This window comes from Arachis ipaensis, chromosome B1, assembly GCF_059453495.1.
Source record: "Arachis ipaensis isolate K30076 ecotype BB chromosome B1, ASM5945349v1, whole genome shotgun sequence".
Taxonomy (NCBI): Eukaryota; Viridiplantae; Streptophyta; class Magnoliopsida; order Fabales; family Fabaceae; genus Arachis; species Arachis ipaensis.
Window position 1 is genome coordinate 109,106,512 of NC_142436.1, and position 17,532 is coordinate 109,124,043.

Below are 17,532 nucleotides of genomic sequence, written 5' to 3' on the forward strand. Positions count from 1 at the left end.
TTAGTGGTTGTGGCTCATGTAGAGGGTACGGAGCATGAACATGTGGAGGGAAAAGATTATAATGATGGTGTATTCCACTAGGTATGAGAGGTTGATAGGCATTGGGATCATAGGGTCCATTCGAAGGTCCTTGTTGCCAAGAATTGCTTGCTTGCGACCCTCTCTCAGTTTGGCCTCTCATACTTTGAGGCGACCCAATGTTGATATTGTCATCCCCTACAACATGATAACAACCAAACTCCAAGCCAAAAGGGTGATAGCTCATGGTGAAAAGAAAATATAAGGTTCAATTGTATTAACAAAGGTAATAAACAAATCAATATATGTCCTAACTATCACTACTTACATAAAACTATACAAGTAAAAACAATAGTTACAACTACTAGTTAGATAGAGGTGCCATCTACTAATTAGTGTCAAATGACAAAACAAAAATCAAGTATTCACACTATTTACATATTCATAACAATCAAAATTATAGCACTCATTACACTTGTGTCCCCGGCAATGGCACCAAAAACTTGATGGATGAGAATTACAATGGTTTAGAAATTTTGATTGTGATCAACTTGCTTTCCCTTTCTCCTTGGAAGGAAAGGAGAAAGAATGGTTTTACACCCAATCTGAGGAAGTGATTTCTAATTGGGATTTGTTGCGCAAGGAGTTTCTTGAGAAGTATCTCCCACCTCAAAAGACGGATCATCTAAGGAAAGAAATTTTATGTATTATGCAAAGGGATGGAGAAACCCTTTATGAATATTAGGAAAGGTTTAAGAAGTTGTTAGAATCTTGTCCTCACCACCGCGTTAATGAATTGGAGCTCATAAGCTATTTTTTCCAAGGTTTGGTCCCTTAAGATAAGCTCCTCATTGATGCCTCAAGTGAAGAATCTCTTACTAAGAACAAAACCGCAGAAGATGCTTGGGAAGTCATTGCGGACTTGGCGGACTCAACCCAACATTTAAGGAAAAGGAATACCCAATCGAAGGCCATAAGTGAAGTCTCGCTATCCACCATATCAACCATAAAGCCCTCCTCATGCCCAACCCAATCAATAACCACATTCCCAACCTCAACCAAATCCCAAGATATCAACCACTAGACACTAGGACTACCCTCCTTCAAAATAGTCAACCTTCCTCTTCAAACCAATCTCCTATGAATGCTGCACTTCAGAGTTTCATGCAAGAGCAAAGGGAGTTTCATAAGAAGCAAGAAACGTACATGGCAACCATTGCCGACGCTTTATCCCGTTTGATTCTTTCTCCTTCAAACACTCACAATAGCCACCAAGCTTCCACATCTAGTGGTCTACCTTCTCAACCTCAACCAAGTCCCCAGGAAATCATCAATGCTATCACCCTTCGGAGCGGTACCAAATTAGATGAAGTTAGTCTTGAGCCTACAAGTTTGAGCAAGGAACCCCACAATGAAAAAATGGAAGAAAAAGTGGAGGTGGTTCGGGGTGAGATGGAGGTTATTGCAAAAGAAGAGAAGGATCTATTGAAGGTCAAGGAGCCCAAAAGGAAGAACCCTCTTGAAGAGCCTACACCAATCCCTTTCCTAACGGTGGCTAAAAAGGCTAAGAAGCATGAAGACTTTGAGCCCAATATGGTGGAGATCTTCAAGAATGTGGAAGTTACCGTTCCTCTTTTTCAAGCCATCAAACAAGTTCCAAAGTATGCCAAATTCCTAAAGGATGTTCGCACTCATAAGGACAAGATTGGTGAGCTAAACAGAAGTCCGGTGAATGACTATATTTCCTCTCTCATTCTGGAAAAGTATAATGATCACAGTCCTTGTTTGGTAACCTGTGTGATTGGTGGGATGGAGTTCATAGATTGCATGTGTGATTTGGGAGCTTGTGTAAGCATTATGCCCCCTTCCTATCTATAAAAAGTGGAACTTGTCACCATTAAAGAGGTCCAGAGCGAGATTTGTGTTGGCGGACACGAGTATTGTGTCGGTTGTAGGAATTACAGAGAATGTATTGGTCAATATTTAAGGGTTGCTATTTTCGGTAGATTTTCACATTTTGGAGACTCCTCCAATTGATTCGGACAAGCCATCCTCTATTCTCCTTGGGAGACCATTTTTGAAGACGTCTCGATTCAAGTTGGATGCATTTTCGGGGGCTTACTCTTTTGAAGCCAATGGAAAAGTAGTGAAATTCACTTTGGATGGATCTAAGAAGCCAGCACTTATATATTCTATCTTTGGTTGTGACCTAATTGAAGAGCAAATAGATGAGCCTGATGAGGGACATGAAGAAGAAGAAATTGTCAAGGAGCCTAAGTCATTGGACCACTCACAACCCAAGCATCCCAAGGAGTTAGAGATCTTCCTCCTTAGGGAGGTCCTGATGCACTACTATTTGGTGGTGCATTCTATGCTGAATTTAGGGAATTTTATCACCCTTTTCCCACATTTATTCCATGAAATGGCATGGTTTCATGTATTTCTCATAATTTGTGCTTAAGAGTGAAAACATGCTTTTTAGGCCTTTAATTGGTTAATTTTAATTCACCTTTGAGTCACTAGATGCCTTGATGTGAGTGTTAGTGATTTCAGGTTGAAAATGCTAGGAATGGATCAAAGGAGTGAAGGGAAAAGCATGCATAGTGGAGAAATCAAGAGGAGTGAAGGGGGGAAGTCATAATTGAATTTTGGAGGGATCAGCTCATTCTTTTCGTTATGAACCACTGTCATCCCTCCCTTCTTAGGAACAACTTGGACAGGGCTCACCCAGGGGCTATTAGAAATGAGATAAATGATCCCAGCCTCATAGAGCTTAGTGACTTTCTTCTGTACCACTTCCTTCATAGCTGGATTCAAACACCTTTGTGGTTGAACTACTGGTTTGGCATTATCCTCCAGCAGAATTTTATGCATGTATCGGGCTGGGCTAATGCCCTTAAGGTCACTTACAGTCCACCCAAGGGAAGTCCTATGTGCTTTGAGTACTTTAATTAGTGCTTCTTCTTCCTGTGGCTCTAAGTCAGAGCTTATGATCACAGAATAGGTGTCTCTTTCTCCCAGAAATGCATATTTCAGGGAGGAAGGTAATGGCTTAAGCTCAAGCTTTGGAGACTTCTCCTTTTCCTCAGAGGTTTCCTCTGAATCAGGCTGGATATCATCAAGGATATCATCTAGCCATTCCTTAAGGCTTTCAGCCATGTTGACCTCTTTCACCAGGGAATCAATGAGGTTAATGCTCATGCATTCCTCAGGAATGTTGGGATGCTGCATAGCCTTGACAGCATTCAGTACGAACTTTACCTCATTGACTTTCAGGGTTACTTCCCCTTTTTCAACATCAATGAGGGTCCGTCCTGTAACTAAGAAGGGTCTTCTGAGGATAAGGGATACACTCTTGTGCCCTTCCATGTCCAATACCACAAAGTCAGTGGGGAAGGCAAAGAGTCCAACCCTGATAATCATGTCTTCAATTACTCCTGATGGTATCTTAATGGACCCATCAGCAACTTGAAGGCATATGCGGGTTGGTTTGACTTCATCAGTCAAGCAAAGCTTCTTTATTAAAGAAGCATGTATTAGGTTAATGCTTGCTCCAAGGTCACATAGAGCTGTCCTTGTACAAGCATCACCTAGAGAGCATTGTATCATGAAGCTTCCAGGATCCTTAAGCTTCTTTGGTAAGCTATTTTGTATGATTGCACTGCACTCTTCAGTGAGGAGGATTGTTTGTGTCTCTCTCTAATCCTTCTTATGACTTAGAATGTCCTTCATGAACTTTGCATAAGAAGGTATCTTTTCAAGCGCTTCTGCAAAAGGGATCTTTATCTCTAATGTTCTGAGGTTCCCCGCAAAGCAGGCAAACTGTTTATCCCTTTTCTCTTGACAGAGTTTCTGAGGAAATGGCATCTTAACCTTGTATTCATCAACCTTGGTTGATGAAGGCCAAATGCCATATGAGTTAGAAGGAGGATTACTAGCTTACTTAGGAAGGTTGTTATCAGTGACTAACTGACCTCCTTTGCATGGGCATTCAACGCCCATGCTACTGTCCCCTTGGACATTTGAACGCCTAATTTCTGCCCTCTCCTGGCATTCAACACCAAGAGGGGTACCTTCCTAGGTGTTTGAACGCCCATTCTCTGCCCTTTCCTGGTGTTCAATGCCAAGAGGGATACCTTCCTGGGCGTTTGAATGCCCGGAACTATCCTGTGCAGAGACCTAGGTTCCCTTCTTATTGTACTGAGGTTGGGTGTTTAAAGATCTCCCACTCCTTAGTTGAATGGCCTTGCATTCTTCTGTTATCTGCTTAGATAATTGCTACCTTGTTTGACTCAGCTGGGCTTCTACATTCCTATTAGAAGCCTGAGTTTCTTGCAAAGCCTCTTGTAAGTCCAGTAGTTGCTGGGCAAAGGCATGCAGCTGCTGAGTCAATGTACCATCCTGTTCTAGAGGGTTAGGTTCAGTAGCTACTGCCTTAACCTCTCCTTTTATAGAAGTCTCAGTGGCCGAGTACAGATGCTGATTAATGGCAACTATTTCAATAAGCTCTTGAGCTTCTTGAATGGTCTTTTTCATGTGTAAGAAACCACCAGCAGAATAGTCCAAAGACATTCTAGCCATGTCAGAAAATCCATAATAGAAGATGTCTAACTGTACCCATTCTGAAAATATTTCAGTGGGACATTTTCCTAGCATCCTCCTATACCTCTCCCAGGCATCATAAAGGGATTCACCATCTCCTTGTTTGAAGCCTTGGATGTCCAGCCTCAGCTGGGTCATCTTCCTTGAGGGGAAGTATTGGTTTAAAAACTTGTCCACTAACTGTTTCCAAGTTTTTAAACTAGCTTTAGGCTGGTTATCCAACCACCTTTTTGCTTGGTCCTTTACAACAAAAGAAAAAAGCAACAATCTATAGACATCTTGGTCTACTCCCCCACTGTGTACTGTGTCAGCAATCTTTAAGAAATCTGCCAGGAATTCTGTAGGTTTTTCTTGAGAAAGTCCAGAATACTGGCAGTTCTGCTACACTAGAGTAATGAGTTGAGGGTTCACTTCATAGCTACTAGCTCTGATGTGAGGTATACTGATAATTCTTCCATAGAAGTCAGTAGTGGGACTTGTATAAGATCCCAGAGTTCTTCTGAACTCTTCATTCCCACTTGGGTTCATAGTGAATGAAGATAGAAGAAGAGGAAGAAGGAATAAAAATAGAAGTAGAAATATAAGTAGAAGAGATGAATAAGAGTTAAAAAAATATTTTTGTTTTCATTTTATTTATTTATTTAAACTGAAATTAAAATTACTTTATTAAAAAGAATTTAAACTTTAGTTATTAAATTTCGAAAATAGAAGATAGAGAAGAAGAGGAGAATTTTCGAAAATTAGAGAGAAGTTAGTTAGGAAGTTTTGAAAAAGAAGAGAGAGAAGATAAGTAATTAAGAAGAGATTTGAATTTAAGATTTGAAAATATCAAAATTTGAAACTTGAAATGTGAAATTTAAATTTTAGATTTTGAAATTTGATTTTGAAAAAGATTAATTTTTTTTTAAGTTTGAATTTTGAAAAAGATAAGATTTTGAAATTTGAAGTTTGAATTTTGAATTTTTAAATTTTGAAGTTTAAAATAAGATAAGATAAAATTTTGAAAAAGATAAGATTTTTTATTTTGAAAAGATTTGATTTTTGAAAATTGAAAGCTAAGATAAGATAAGATGAAAAGTTTGATATTGAAATCTGAATTTTTTTTTTTTAAATTTTGAAAATCAAGTTAAGATAAAAATAGAAAAGATATTTTTTTTTATTTTTTAATTTAATGATGAAAGAGAAAAATAACTAAAAGACATAAAACATAAAATTTTTAGATCTAGCACCCCTTATTTTCGAAAATTCTTTGAGGGAAACACTAAGGGACACCAAACTTAAAAATTTTAAGATCAAATACAAGGAAGATTCAAGAACACTTTGAAGATTGACAAGAACACAAAGAACAAGACTCAAAGACTCAAAGAACACAAGAACTTAAACAGAACACCAAACTTAAAATATTTTTTAGAAAACCAAAAAGAAATTTTTGAAAATCAAAATAAAATAAACAAGAAAACACCAAACTTAAAGAATTGAAGCAAGAAGAAACTATAGGGGACGAAAATTTTGACCAAGAACAAAATAAAAAGACTCAAACCAAAAATAAAGATTGAACAAAGAAAAGATAAATATTTCTTGTAAAAGGTTTATGAAGAAGTTTTAAAATTTTTGGAATTGAAAAACAAGAACATGCAAGACTCAAATAAAATATAAAGAAAAAATCAATTAAAAATGATCAAGAAATAAAGTATCTGATCTAGGGAGCAAGACAATCCGTTAGTTTGTCCAAACTCAACAATCTCTGGCAACGGCACCAAAAACTTGGTAGCACGAATCCCCACACCTTCGTATTATTGTACCAACAAGTTCACTGGGTCGTCCAAGTAATACCTGAGCGAGTCAGGGTCGATCCCACGAGGATTGAGGCTTGAAGCAAGCTGTGGTTATCCTGCAGGTCTTAGTCAGGCATATCAGAAAGATTTAAGGTGTTTTAATATTGTATAAATTACTTTTTATATCAAATAGAGTCAGTAATGGGAATAGAGAAAAAGAGTAATTAGAACTCTGAAGTCGTGTAAACTATGAAAACAGAATAGTTAAAGTTTGGAGTTGCTTAGTCTTTCTGAATTAACTCTGGCACTACCGTCTTCTTTTCTTGTGAATGATTTTTCTTCTATGGGCCGTGGTCATTGATCTCCTCTGCTACAGATTGAATGCCATTGGCCGCGGTCATCCAATCTGACGAAGGGTGAAGTGCTTAGTAGTCCATTCTCTTGGCGATCCTACTCAAGACACCACAGACAAGGTCGAAACTTCTATATCAAAGGATACTACTTCTTAGGATTCTAGCCTATACATCGAAGACCCTAATCTCCCCAGAAATCGGCTGAACTGGTGTCTCGAGAAGTTCCCAACGTAGTCATGGATTAGCCGTCTGAGAGATTGGTGCACGAATTGTGAATCACACTTTTCACAACTCGTACCACTAACTAGCAAGTGCACTGGGTCGTCCAAGTAATATCTTACGTGAGTAAGGGTCGAATCCCACGGAGATTGTTGGTTTGAAGCAATCTATGGTTATCTTGTAATTCTTATTCAGGAAGTCAATTATATTTATCAGTTGAATTGCGAATGAACAAGAGAGCATGGGTTAAAGGTTACTTGTTATGCAGTAATGGAGAATATGTTGGAGTTTTGGAGATGCTTTGTCTTCTGAATCTCTGCTTTCCTCTGTCCTCTGATTCACGCACGCACGTCCTTCTATGGCAAGCTGTGTGTTGGGGCATCACCGTTGTCAATGGTTACATCCCCTCCTCTTGTGAAAATGGTCCAAATGCTCTGTCACAGCACGGCTAATCATCTGAGGTTCCCGATCATGCTGGAATAGGATTCACCCTCCTTTTGCGTCTGTCACTACGCCCAGCACTTGCGAGTTTGAAGCTCGTCACAGTCATTCAATCCCTGAATCCTACTCGGAATACCACAGACAAGGTTTAGACTTTCCGGATTCTCATGAATGCCGCCATCAATCTAGCTTATACCATGGAGATTCTGATTAAGGAATCTAAGAGATATTCATTCAATCTGATGTAGAACGGAGGTGGTTGTCAGGCACGCGTTCGTGGGGGAATGATGATGATTGTCACGTTCATCACATTCATGTTGAAGTGCGAATGGATATCTTAGATAGGAACACGCATGTTTGAATAGAAAACAGGAATACTTGCATTAATTCATCGAGACACAGCAGAGCTCCTCACCCCCAACAAGGGAGTTTAGAGACTCATGCCGTCAAAGAGTACAAAGTTCAGATCTAAAAATGTCATGAGATACAAAATAAGTCTCTAAAAGTTGTTTAAATACTAAACTAGTGGCCTAGGTTTACAGAAAATGAGTAAACTCTGATAGATGGTGCAGAGATCCACTTCTGGGGCCCACTTGGTGTGTGCTGGGGCTGAGACTTGAACAATTCACGTGCATAAGGCTGTTTTGGGCGTTCAACGCCAGGTTTGGATCCATTTCTGGCGTTGAACTCCAACTTTTGATCCTTTTCTGGCGCTGGACGCCAGAATTGGGCAGAGAACTGGCGTTGAATACCAGTTTACATCGTCTATCCTTAAGAAAAGTATGGACTATTATATATTGCTGGAAAGCCCTGGATGTCTACTTTCCAACGCAATTGGAAGCGCGCCGTTTTGAGTTCTGTAGCTCCAGAAAATCCACTTTGAGTTCAGGGAGGTCAGAATCCAACAGCATCAGCAGTCCTTTTTCAGCCTGAATCAGATTTTTGCTCAGCTCCTTCAATTTCAGCCAGAAAAATACCTAAAATTACAGAAAAACACACAACTCATAGTAAAGTCCAGAAATATGAATTTTTTTTCTAAAAACTAATGGAAATAAACTAAAAACTAACTAAAACATACTAAAAACTATATGAAATTAACCCCAAAAGCGTATAAAATATCCGCTCATCACAACACCAAACTTAAACTGTTGCTTGTCCTCAAGCAACTAGACAAATAAAATATAAGACTAATAAGTTGAGAAGCAATAATATCTCAGAGTTTTTGAGTGAAGCTCAGATTCTAATTAGATGAGCGGGACTAGTAGCTTTTTGCTTCTGAACAGTTTTGGCATCTCACTTTATCCATTAAAGCTCAGAGTGATTGGCATCTATAGGAACTCAGAGTTCAGATAGTGTTATTGATTCTCCTAGTTCAGTATGATGATTCTTGAACACAGCTATTTTATGAGTCTTGGCCGTGGCCCTAAGCACTTTGTTTTCCAGTATTACCACCAGATACATAAATGCCACAGACACATAATTGGGTGAACCTTTTAGATTGTGACTCAGCTTTGCTAAAGTCCCCAATCAGAGGTGTCCAGAGTTCTTAAGCACACTCTTCTTTTTGCTTTGGACCTTGACTTTAACCGCTCAGTCTCAAGTTTTCACTTGACACCTTCACGCCACAAGCACATGGCTAGGGACAGCTTGGTTTAGCCGCTTAGGCTAGGATTTTATTCCCTTAGGCCCTCCTATCCACTGATGCTCAAAGCCTTGGGATCCTTTTTATTACCCTTGCCTTTTGGTTTTAAGGGCTATCGGCTTTTTCTGCTTGCTTTCTCTATTTTTTTTTTCTGCAAGCTTTGTTCTTTGCTGCTTTTTCTTGCTTCAAGAATCATTTTTTTTTATTTTTCAGATTATCAATAACATGTCTCATGTTCATCATTCTGTCAAGAGCCAACATATTTAATAGTCTTAAACAACAAATTCAAAAGACATATGCACTGTTCAAGCATTCATTCAGAAGACAGAAAGCATTACCACCACATGTAACTAATTAGAATTTTTCTTATTAAAAACTCAAAATTTTATTGCCTCTTATTCAAAAGATCTACTATTTTATTTATGTTTGCTGATGATGAGAAAAATAGACTATAACTTGAGTGGAGATAAAATCAAAATAGATGTTAATTACTACTATATGATTCCTAAGGTAAAACTAAAATAAGAACAGTTATCACAGAGTTAAGGCTAAGATTAGAACTCCACAACCTTGAGGTTTGGGAAGTGGATGTTCCTCTAGTCTGTGAGGTGCTTGGTCCTTCAAGAGAGAATTTCTGGCGCTTCAGTTCCTTTAAGTCACGCCCTTGCTCCTCTTGTTCCCTGAGCAGTTTGCAGAGCATGCTGTTTTGATTTTGCTCTTGGATCTCCGGATATTCATCTTCTTTCAGATCGAATTTAACTTCCGGGATCACTGATCTTAGACCCATTATTTTGTAGTAATGGTCTGAATGTTCCTTGGTTAAGAACTTCCCTTGATTCCAAAGTGGTTTTGGAATACTCTCTTTCTTGCCTCTTGGAGTGGGTTGTTTTCCTTTAGGGGCCATGATCTTAGTGATCACGGATAAGCACACCAAACTTAGAAGTTTGCTTGTCCTCAAGCAAAAGAAAAGAAAGGAGATGGGTAGAAGGAGAGCTCCTCCCCACTATCCTGGCGTTTGAACGCCCAAACACTGCCTGTTTTGGGCGTTCAACGCCCAAATGCTGCACTCCTGGGCGTTCAACGCCCAGTTGTTGCCCTTTTCTGGCGTTGAACGCCAGATTGCTATCCTTACTGGCGTTCAGCGCCCACTGGATGCCTCTTTTGGGCGCTGAACGCCCAAAATGGCCTCTTACTAGCGTTTTCTTGCCAGTGAGCTCTTTTTCTCTGTTTTGAGTGCAGATTCCTTCTGTAACCCTGTGAATTTATAAAATTGATTCTTTACCTTAGTATCAATGAACTTTATATAAACAAATAAAAAAATAAAAATAGGGCAAAATGCTTAGAGGATTGATGCCCCATGGCTGGGTTGCCTCCCAGCAAGTGCTTCTTTATTGTCTTTAGCTGGACCTTGCTGAGCTTTTAATCTATCTTCAGCCTTGAGCACTCTTGCTCAATGTTGCCTTCAAGGTAGTGCTTGATTCTCTGTCCATTGACAATGAACTTCTTATCAGAATCAATATCTTGAAGCTCCACATAACCATATGGTGATACACTTGTAATCACGTATGGTCCCCTCCACCGGGATTTCAGTTTCCCAGGGAATAGCCTGAGTCTAGAGTTAAACAATAGAACCTTCTGTCCTGGTTCAAAGATTCTAGATGACAGCTTTCTATCATGCCACTTTTTTTATTTCTCTTTATAAAGCTTGGCATTTTCGAAAGCTGTGAATCTGAATTCCTCTAGCTCATTTAGCTGGAGCAATCATTTTTCTCCTGCTAATTTGGCATCAAAGTTTAGGAATCTGGTTGCCCAGTAGGCCTTATGTTCCAGTTCCACGGGCAGGTGACATGCCTTACCATACAGAGTTGGTATGGAGAGGTCCCTATAGGGGTCTTGAATGCTGTTCTGTAAGCCCACAGAGCATCATCCAAGCTCCGTGCCCAATCCTTTCTACGGGTATTTACTGTCCGTTCCAGGATTCTCTTTAATTCTCTGTTAGAGACTTCAGCTTGCCCATTAGTTTGTGGATGATATGGAGTAGCCACCTTGTGGCGAATCCCATACCGAACCATGGCAGAGTAAAGCTGTTTATTGCAGAAGTGAGTGCCCCCATCACTGATTAGTACTCTAGGGACACCGAACCTGCTAAAGATGTGTTTCTGGAGGAACTTCAGCACCGTTTTAGTATCATTGGTGGGTGTGGCAATGGCCTCAACCCATTTTGATACATAATCAACTGCCACCAGAATATAAGTGTTTAAGTATGATGGTGGGAAAGGTCCCATGAAGTCAATTCCCCATACGTCAAACAACTCAATCTCCAAGATTCCTTGTTGAGGCATGGCGTAACCATGAGGCAGATTGCCAGCTCTTTGGCAACTGTCACAGTTACGTATAAACTCTCGGAAATCTTTATAGAGTGTGGGCCAATAGAAGCCACATTGGAGGACCTTGGTGGCTGTTCGCTCACCTCCGAAATGGCCTCCATATTGTGATCCATGGCAATGCCATAGGATCCTCTGTGCTTCTTCTCTAGGCACACACCTACGGATTATTCCGTCTGCACATCTCTTAAAGAGATAGGGTTCATCCCACAAGTAGTACTTTGCATCAGTAATTAATTTCTTCTTTTGTATCCTGTTGTACTCCTTGGGTATGAACCTTGCAGCTTTATAGTTTGCAATATCGGCAAACCATGGTGTTTCCTGAATGGCAAATAAATGCTCATCTGGAAAAGTCTCAGAGATCTCAAGAGAGGGGAGGGGCGTCCCTTCTACTAGCTCTATCCGGGACAGATGATCAGCCACTTGGTTCTCTGTCCCTTTTCTGTCTCTTATTTCTATATCAAACTCTTGCAGAAGCAACACCCATCTGATGAGCCTGGGTTTTGAATCCTGCTTTGTGAGTAGATATTTAAGAGCAGCATGATCAGTATACACAATCACTTTTGATCCTACTAAGTATGATCTGAACTTGTCAATGGCGTAAACCACTGCAAGTAATTCTTTTTCTGTGGTTGTGTAATTTTTCTGGGAATCATTTAAAACGCGACTAGCATAATAAATGACATGCAGAAGCTTGTCATGCCTCTGTCCCAATACTGCACCAATGGCGTGATCACTGGCATCACACATTAGCTCAAATGGTAACGTCCAGTCTGGTGTAGAAATGACTGGTGTTGTGACCAGCTTAGCTTTCAGCGTTTTAAACGCCTGCAGGCACTCTGTGTCAAACACAAATGGCGTGTCAGCAGCTAGCAGATTGCTTAGAGGTTTTGCGATTTTTGAAAAATCCTTTATAAACCTCCTATAGAATCCTGCATGCCCCAGAAAGCTTCTGATTGCCTTAACATTGGCAGGTGGTGGTAATTTTTCAATTACCTTTATTTTTGCTTGATCTACCTCTATTCCCTTGTTTAAGATTTTATGCCCAAGGACAATCCCCTCAGTCACCATGAAGTGACATTTTTCCCAGTTTAAAACTAGGTTGGTCTCTTGGCATCTTTTCAGAACAAGTTTCAGGTGATCAAGACAGGAGCTGAATGAGTCTCCATATACTGAGAAGTCATCCATGAAGACTTCCAGAAATTTTTCCACCATGTCAGAGAAAATAGAGAGCATGCATCTCTGGAAGGTTGCAGGCGCATTACATAGCCCAAATGGCATCCTTCTATAAGCAAACACTCCAGATGGACATGTGAATGCTGTTTTCTCTTGATCCTGGGGATCTACTGCAATCTGGTTATAGCCTGAGTAGCCATCCAAAAAGCAGTAATAATCATGACCTGCTAGTCTTTCTAGCATCTGGTCTATGAATGGTAAAGGAAAATGATTCTTTCTGGTGGCTGTATTGAGCCTTCTGTAGTCAATACACATGCGCCACCCTGTAACTATTCTTGTAGGAACCAGTTCATTTTTGTCATTATGAATCACTGTCATGCCTCCCTTTTTTGGGACGACTTGGACAGTGCTCACCCAGGGGCTATCAGAAATAGGATAAATAATCCCAGCCTCTAGTAATTTGGTGACCTCTTTCTGCACCACTTCTTTCATGGCTGGATTTAGCCGCCTCTGTGGTTGAACCACTGGTTTGGCATTATCCTCCAATAAGATTTTGTGCATGCATCTAGCTGGGCTTATGCCCTTAAGGTCACCTATGAACCACCCAAGAGCTGTCTTGTGTGTCCTTAGCACTTGAATAAGTGCCTCCTCTTCCTGTGAATTTAAAGCAGAGCTTATGATCACTGGAAAAGTGTCACCTTCTCCCAGAAACACATATTTCAAGGATAGTGGTAATGGCTTGAGCTCGGGTTTAGGAGGTTTTTCCTCTTCCAGAAGAAATTTCAGGGGCTCTTTCATGTCCTCTGAATCCTCTAAATCAGGCTGAACATCTTTAAAGATGTTTTCCAACTCTGATTCAAGACTCTCAGCCATGTTGATCTCTTCTACCAAAGAGTCAATAAGATCAACTTTCATGCAGTCTTTTGATGTGTCTGGATGCTGCATGGCTTTGACAGCGTTCAACTTGAATTCATCATCATTGACTCTCAGTGTTATTTCCCCTTGTTGGATGTCAATGAGGGATCGTCCAGTTGCTAGGAAGGGTCTTCCTAGAATGAGAGTAGCACTCTTGTGCTCCTCCATTTCCAGCACAACAAAGTCAGTGGGAAAGGCGAATGGCCCAACTCTGACAATCATGTCTTCAATCACGCCTGATGGGTATTTAGTGGAACCATCAGCAAGTTGGAGACATATCCAGGTTGGTTTAACTTCTTCAGTTAAGCCAAGCTTTCTGATAGTGGATGCAGGAATTAGGTTGATGCTTGCCCCAAGATCGCATAAAGTTGTCTTAGTGCAATTACCTTCTAATATGCATGGTATCAAAAAACTCCCAGGGTCTTTAAGCTTTTCAGGAAAGCTCTTCAGAATGACTGCACTGCATTCTTCAGTGAGGAGAACTCTTTCTGTTTCTCTCCAATCCTTTTTATGACTCAAGATCTCTTTCATGAACTTGGCATAAGAAGGTATTTGCTCAAGTGCTTCTGCAAATGGAATCTTTATTTCAAGAGTCTTGAGATAATCTGCAAAGCGAGCAAATTGCTTATCCTGCTCCTCTTTCCGGAGTTTTTGAGGATAAGGTATCTTGGCTTTATATTCTTCAACCTTAGTTGCTGTAGATTTACTGCCTACAGAAGTGGTTGAAGAAGCCTTTTTAGAGGGGTTGTTATCAGCATTTGTGTGTGTCTGATCCCTCACTGGCAATTGAGTGCCAGAGTTAGAAACTGGAGTGACGTTAGATGCCAACTCCTTGTCTGTTCCTGGCATCTGAACGCTAGAATTGTGCCCATTTTGGGCGTTCAGCGCCAGATCCTGCCCATTTTGGGCGTTCAACGCCATATCCTTGCCCATTTCTGGCGTTGAACGCCAATCCTGCTTTGTTTCTGGCGTTGAACGCCAGTTTTGGCCATGGTCTGGGCGTTCAGCGCCAGCCTTCCACCAATTTTCTGGTGTTTTAGTGCCAGAATTATTTTTCCCTGGGCTCTTACTGTCCTCAGGTGAATCTTGGGTGGTTTGCTCATTTCTTGGCTTTTTGCTGCCTTGAGGTGGGTTATTTAATATTTTTCCACTTCTTAATTGAACTGCTTGGCATTCTTCTGTTATTTGTCTTGATAGCTGTTGCTTTGTTTGCCTAAACTGTTCTTCCATGTGTATATTTGCCATTCTTGTCTCTTGCAGCCTATCATTAAATTCAGCTAGCTGCCTTATTAGAAAGTCCAACCACTGATTCAGCAGCTTGTTTTACAGGACTGAGTTCAGCAGTTGCTGTCTTAACCTCTTCTTTCATGGAAGGGTCACTGCTTAGGTACAGATGCTGATTCTTGGCAACTGTATCAATGAGCTCTTGAGCCTCTTCAATTGACTTTCTCATGTGGATAGATCCACCAGCTGAGTAATCAAGAGACCTCTGAGCTCCTTCTGCAAGCCCATAATAGAAGATGTCTAACTGAACCCACTCTGAAAACATTTCAGAGGGGCATTTTCGTAGCATCTCTCTGTATCTCTCCCAGGCATCATAAAGAGATTCATTATCTCCTTGTTTAAAGCCTTGGATGTCCAGCCTTAGCTGTGTCATCCGTTTTGGGGGAAAGTATTGATTCAGAAATTTTTCTGTCAGCTGTTTCCATGTCCTTATGATGGCCTTAGGTTGGTTATTCAACCACCTCTTAGCTTGATCTTTTACAGCGAATGGAAACAGTAATAGTCTGTAGACATCCTGATCTATTTCTTTATCATGTACTGTGTCAGCAATCTGTAGAAACTGTGCCAGAAACTCTGTAGGTTCTTCCTGTGGAAGACCGGAATACTGGCAACTTTGCTGCACCATGATAATGAGCTGAGGATTCAACTCAAAGCTACTGACTCCAATGGAGGGTATGCAGATACTACTCCCATATGAAGCAGTAGAGGGGTTAGAATATGACCCCAGAGTCCTCCTGGACTGTTCATTTCCGCTTAGGTCCATGATGGAGAAAGGGAGATGATATAAAAATTATTTTTTATTTATTTATTTATTTATTTATTTCGAAATCAGAATAAATCAAAATAAAATAAATAAAAATGAGTGAAAGATTTTCGAAAAAGTGAGGAGAGAGAAAGTGGTTAGGAGATTTTGAAAAGGATATGATGATTTTTTGAAAAAGGTTTTAAATTTTGAAATAAAAATCTAAATTTTAGAAATAGATTTCGAAAAAGATGCTTTAAAATAGAGAGAAAAGATATTTTTGAATTTTAAGAAGAGAGAGAAAAATAATAAGATAGCACAAGATTTAAAATTTTTAGATCTAATGCTCCTTGTTTTCGAAAATTTTTGGAGGAAAAACACCAAGGAACACCAAACTTAAAAATTTTAAGATCAAGACACAAGGAAAACTCACGGACACTTTGAAGACTCACAAGAACACAAGAACATGAAGGAAGAACACCAAACTTAAAATTTTTAGAAAACCAAACTAAAATTTTTGAAAAACACAGAAAAATCAACAAGAAAACACCAAACTTAAAGTTTGGCACAGGATTTAATAGAGAAATTATTTTTGAAAAATATTTTAAAAAGAAAATAAGGATTCTAAAATTTTAACACGACAATAATAAGAGACTCTAAACAAAAAAAAAAGAAATTTTTCCTAATCTAAGCAACAAAATAAACCTTTAGTTGTCCAAACACGAACAATCCCCGGCAACGGTGCCAAAAACTTGGTGCACGAATTGTGAATCACACTTTTCACAACTCGTACCACTAACCAGCAAGTGCACTGGGTCGTCCAAGTAATACCTTACGTGAGTAAGGGTCGAATCCCACGGAGATTGTTGGTTTGAAGCAATCTATGGTTATCTTGCAATTCTTAGTCAGGAAGTCAATTATATTTATCAGTTGAATTGCGAATGAACAAGAGAGCATGGGTTAAAGGTTACTTGTTATGCAGTAATGGAGAATATGTTGGAGTTTTGGAGATGCTTTGTCTTCTGAATCTCTGCTTTCCTCTGTCCTCTAATTCACGCATGCACATCCTTCTATGGCAAGCTGTGTGTTGGGGCATCACCGTTGTCAATGGTTACATCCCCTCCTCTTGTGAAAATGGTCCAAATGCTCTGTCACAGCATGGCTAATCATCTGAGGTTCCCGATCATGCTGGAATAGGATTCACCCTCCTTTTGCGTCTATCACTACGCCCAGCACTCACGAGTTTGAAGCTCGTCACAGTCATTCAATCCCTGAATCCTACTCGGAATACCACAGACAAGGTTTAGACTTTCCGGATTCTCATGAATGCCGCCATCAATCTAGCTTATACCACGGAGATTCTGATTAAGGAATCTAAGAGATATTCATTCAATCTGATGTAGAACGGAGGTGGTTGTCAGGCACGCGTTCGTGGGGGAATGATGATGATTGTCACGTTCATCACATTCATGTTGAAGTGAGAATGAATATCTTAGATAGGAACATGCATGTTTGAATAGAAAACAGGAATACTTGCATTAATTCATCGAGACACAGCAGAGCTCCTCACCCCCAACAAGGGAGTTTAGAGACTCATGCCGTCAAAGAGTACAAAGTTCAGATCTAAAAATGTCATGAGATACAAAATAAGTCTCTAAAAGTTGTTTAAATACTAAACTAGTGGCCTAGGTTTACAGAAAATGAGTAAACTCTGATAGATGGTGCAGAGATCCACTTCTGGGGCCCACTTGGTGTGTGCTGGGGCTAAGACTTAAGCAATTCACGTGCATAAGGCCATTTTGGGCGTTCAACGCCAGGTTTGGATCCATTTCTGGCGTTGAACTCCAACTTTTAATCCTTTTCTGGCGCTGGACGCCAGAATTGGGCAGAGAACTGGCGTTGAACGCCAGTTTACGTCGTCTATCCTTGAGCAAAGTATGGACTATTATATATTGCTGGAAAGTCCTGGATGTCTACTTTC

At 40.0% G+C, this 17,532-nt stretch overlaps 1 non-coding gene across 1 annotated transcript; it reads right to left on the minus strand.

Moving 5' to 3' along the window:
- Positions 1-701: 701 nt before the first annotated feature.
- Positions 702-807, minus strand: LOC148577870 (small nucleolar RNA R71). Its single transcript, XR_015903042.1, has one exon. It is a non-coding gene; the product is annotated as a small nucleolar RNA R71 (small nucleolar RNA).
- Between the last annotated feature and the right edge of the window lie 16,725 nt (positions 808-17,532).